We start from the raw sequence: 4,126 nt of genomic DNA, 5'->3' as shown, positions 1-4,126 counted from the left end.
GGGACACACGTCACTGTTGGCAGATATAACTTTGAAGTAGTGAAGGACTTTGTCTACCTAGGATCCAGCATAAACACCACCAACAACGTCAGCCTGGAGATCAAGCGAAGAATAACTCTTGCCAACAGGTGCTACTTTGGGCTCGGTAGGCAATTGAAAAGCAGAGCCCTCTCTCGACGAACGAAACTCACGCTCTACAAATCTCTCATCATGCCCGTCCTTTTATATGGCGCAGAATCTTGGACGATGTCGAACAAAGATGAGAAGGCTTTGGGGGCTTTCGAGAGAACTATTCTACGCAAAATCTACGGCCCTGTTTTCGTGGATGGCGGATATCGGAGAAGATGGAATGAGGAACTGTATGAGCTTTTTAACGACATGGACATAGTTAAGCGCATAAAAATACAGCGATTGCGTTGGCTTGGACATGTTGTACGCATGGATGACGACTCTCCGGTGAAAAGATCCTTCGACTCCGCACCCATGGGTGGACAACGAAAGCAAGGGCGCCCACGAACGCATTGGAAGGACCAAGTGCAGAAGGACCTGTCTGCGCTCGGGATAGCCAACTGGCGCAAATTCGCGCAGGAGAGAAGCAATTGGAAAAGCTTTTTGGTCTCGGCCCAAACCGACCAACGGTTGTAGTGGCAAATAAGAAGAAGAAGAGTTTTAAACGGTTAGGTTAGGTTAGGTTGGAGTAGCAGCCCCGCGCAGAGCGCGGAGCACACGTGGGCGGGAAAAGCCCGTTGGNCAGAGGCAGAAAGGCGTGAGTGCAAAGAGCTTGAGATGCTGGCGGACAGGAACGCGGCTCAAAAATTCTATCAGAAAATAAGGCAGCAATCAAATGGTTTTAAGACCGGGGCTAGCTCCTGCAAAGATGAAGATGGAAACCTGGTAACAGATGTCCATAGTACACTTGAGATATGGAGGGAACACTTTTCATTGCTTTTAAATGACGAAACAGATGGCGCGTTTGATGAAGGAGAACCCGAACCAATGTATAGGGACGAAGCTCACGTCCCTCAACTGGACCAAGACGAGGTGAGAACAGCAATAAAGCGGCTTAAGAACAACAAAGCCCCCGGAGCCGACGGTATACCGGCTGAGCTGTTCAAAGCCGGTGGCGAAGAGTTGGTGGGGCGTATGTACCAGCTTTTAAGCAGAATTTGGTCTGATGAATACATGCCCGAAGAATGGAATCTCAGTGTACTTTGCCCAATCCACAAGAAGGGAGATCCCGCCGTTTGCGCCAATTATCGCGGAATAAGCCTTCTTAATATTGCATACAATATTGGACGCCATGTCCAAATTTGGGATCCCCGCAAAACTAATACGGCTATGTAGAGTGACGTTGAGCACAACCTTCTGCTCCGTCCAAATTGGGAAGGACCTCTCCGCGCCGTTTGAGACCAAACGAGGTTTTAGACAAGGCGATTCACTCTCGTGCGACTTTTTCAATCTGATGCTGGAAAGCGTAATAAGAGCTGCCAATCTGAATCGCAACGGCACCATATATAGCAAAAGAACGATGCTGCTGGCGTATGCAGATGATATCGATATCGTAGGTCTGAAACAAAGGGACGTAACCGCAGCATTTTCCAGTTTAAAAAAAGAAGCTAAAGAGGTTGGTCTAGCGGTGAACGAGGGAAAGACAAAGTACCTCCTGGCAACATATAAACAGTCCACGCGCTATGGGACACACGTCACTGTTGGCAGATATAACTTTGAAGTAGTGAAGGACTTTGTCTACCGAGGATTTAGCATAAACACCACCAACAACGTCAGCCTGGAAGATCAAGCGAAGAATAACTCTTGCCAACAGGTGCTACTTTGGGCTCGGTAGGCAATTGAAAAGCAGAGCCCTCTCTCGACGAACGAAACTCACGCTCTACAAATCTCTCATCATGCCCGTCCTTTTATATGGCGCAGAATCTTGGACGATGTCGAACAAAGATGAGAAGGCTTTGGGGGCTTTCGAGAGAACTATTCTACGCAAAATCTACGGCCCTGTTTTCGTGGATGGCGGATATCGGAGAAGATGGAATGAGGAACTGTATGAGCTTTTTAACGACATGGACATAGTTAAGCGCATAAAAATACAGCGATTGCGTTGGCTTGGACATGTTGTACGCATGGATGACGACTCTCCGGTGAAAAGATCCTTCGACTCCGCACCCATGGGTGGACAACGAAAGCAAGGGCGCCCACGAACGCATTGGAAGGACCAAGTGCAGAAGGACCTGTCTGCGCTCGGGATAGCCAACTGGCGCAAATTCGCGCAGGAGAGAAGCAATTGGAAAAGCTTTTTGGTCTCGGCCCAAACCGACCAACGGTTGTAGTGGCAAATAAGAAGAAGAAGAGTTTTAAACGGTTAGGTTAGGTTAGGTTGGAGTAGCAGCCCCGCGCAGAGCGCGGAGCACACGTGGGCGGGAAAAGCCCGTTGGGATACCATTGGCCGAAACCATTTGTTTCTTTCCCTTCCTTAGTAATTGAACCACCGAGTGCGTTTTATATAGCACAAAAAGTCGACGACGTTCGCCGAGTTCAAGTCGGCTAAACAATCTAGAAAATACTTGTTGAAGAATCGGTTGCGCGTGTTNATGCCCCTTTAAATTTTCAATAGGGCCCTGTCCCACGGTCAGTAATTATCACGATATTTGGATCGCGATCCATATAGGGATGCAAACGATGCATCCATGTTTTAAAAACATCCATGTTTCGTCCAAAAATATCGATGCTAACATCGATGTTTTGCTGGACGATACATCGTCGATACATCGACTAGAAAAGTGAAAAATATCGACATAGGAANATACCCCCGACTACTAGTCTGAGAGAGGAGCGGTCCAGCCGGGTAAGAGCTATGGATCGCTTTACATCAATATTTGGCCTAATATGCCTGGTAGTATGGCAGATGGTTTCCACAGCCCACCTGAAATTTACCTCCTCGACGAGTTTCGCCTTTAGTCTGTGTTTGCAGGAGGTTAGAGGTATGCCCGCATTCTGAGCAGNGTTACTCGCAATGTCGATATTTAAAATGAAATTTATTTTTCATCTACAAAAAAGTGTATGGGAAAATACTAAAGTAGGTTTAATCAGCAGCTTGTTTGATTTATTCCGCCCTTAAGTTGGACAAACCGCTTGNGTGACTTCAGATATTTCCGGCCCTCTCCTTGCCAGCTGGTCGGCTTGGCAGTTGCCAGGAATGTTCCTATGTCCAGGGACCCATACAACAGTCAAGGAGCATTTTGATGCCAGCAGGTTGAGAATCTTCCTGCATTCTATGGCTACTTTGGACGTTGCTCCGTTAGAATTGAGCCTGGCTGTCAGAATAGATAGCAATAGGCCGTCCTGGAGGGGCGGAGGTTATAACCCACCGTTCCGCCTCCATTATGGCGTTTCATTCTGCTTGAAAAACACTACAATGGTCCGGTAAGCGAAAACTGAGGTTTAGCGCGAGCTCGTCAGAGAAGATCCCGCTACCNCATAATAATCTCGTTACTCGTATGTTCCGTATGTGCCCTGTCACACGGTCGGTATTTATTGATGTGAACCAAGTATCGCGATATTTATTGACGGTGTAGCATGCAGTATTGATGGATCGTGATCTATATCGCAAAATTATGCCCCTTTAAATTTTCAATAGGGCCCTGTCCCACGGTCAGTAATTATCACGATATTTGGATCGCGATCCATATAGGGATGCAAACGATGCATCCATGTTTTAAAAACATCCATGTTTCGTCCAAAAATATCGATGCTAACATCGATGTTTTGCTGGACGATACATCGTCGATACATCGACTAGAAANCGCCACCATACGGTGACCCCGTAGAAAAGGATGGGTCTTATCACGGTCTAAAGATGTTTGCCCGTTGCCACGATTGCTATGTCATCAGCGTACGCTATGACTTGACAACCGGTGCCCTTTAGGCTTAGAAGTAGGGTGTTCACTGTTAGATTCCAGAGCAGAGGGGAGAGAACGCCCCCTTGGAGGGTGCCTCTGGGCACATACTTTGTCATGGAACCATCCCCCAGTTCTGATAGAATAGTTCTCTTCTCAAGAAGGAGCCCAACAAAATCTACCAGACGCCGCTGCACCGCCGCCATGAGAAGGGAGTTAAC

At 47.5% G+C, this 4,126-nt stretch overlaps 1 long non-coding RNA gene across 1 annotated transcript in view; it reads right to left on the bottom strand.

Annotated features, from left to right (window-relative positions):
- The window catches only part of LOC108358609 (uncharacterized), a 7,682-nt gene extending 4,167 nt beyond the window's left edge, over positions 1–3,515 (bottom strand). The window contains exon 1 of the long non-coding RNA XR_001846797.1: positions 3,484–3,515. This is a non-coding gene — a long non-coding RNA (uncharacterized LOC108358609). The remainder of the gene's footprint in view (positions 1–3,483) is intronic.
- Positions 3,516–4,126: the final 611 nt, after the last annotated feature.

The sequence above is a fragment of the Rhagoletis zephyria genome, unplaced genomic scaffold (genome assembly GCF_001687245.7).
Source record: "Rhagoletis zephyria isolate East Lansing unplaced genomic scaffold, Rhagoletis_zephyria_1.1 Rzeph_scaffold_00274, whole genome shotgun sequence".
Classification (NCBI taxonomy): Eukaryota; Metazoa; Arthropoda; class Insecta; order Diptera; family Tephritidae; genus Rhagoletis; species Rhagoletis zephyria.
The sequence above is the reverse complement of the archived record's forward strand: the minus strand, read 5'-3'. Positions and strand labels throughout refer to the sequence as shown.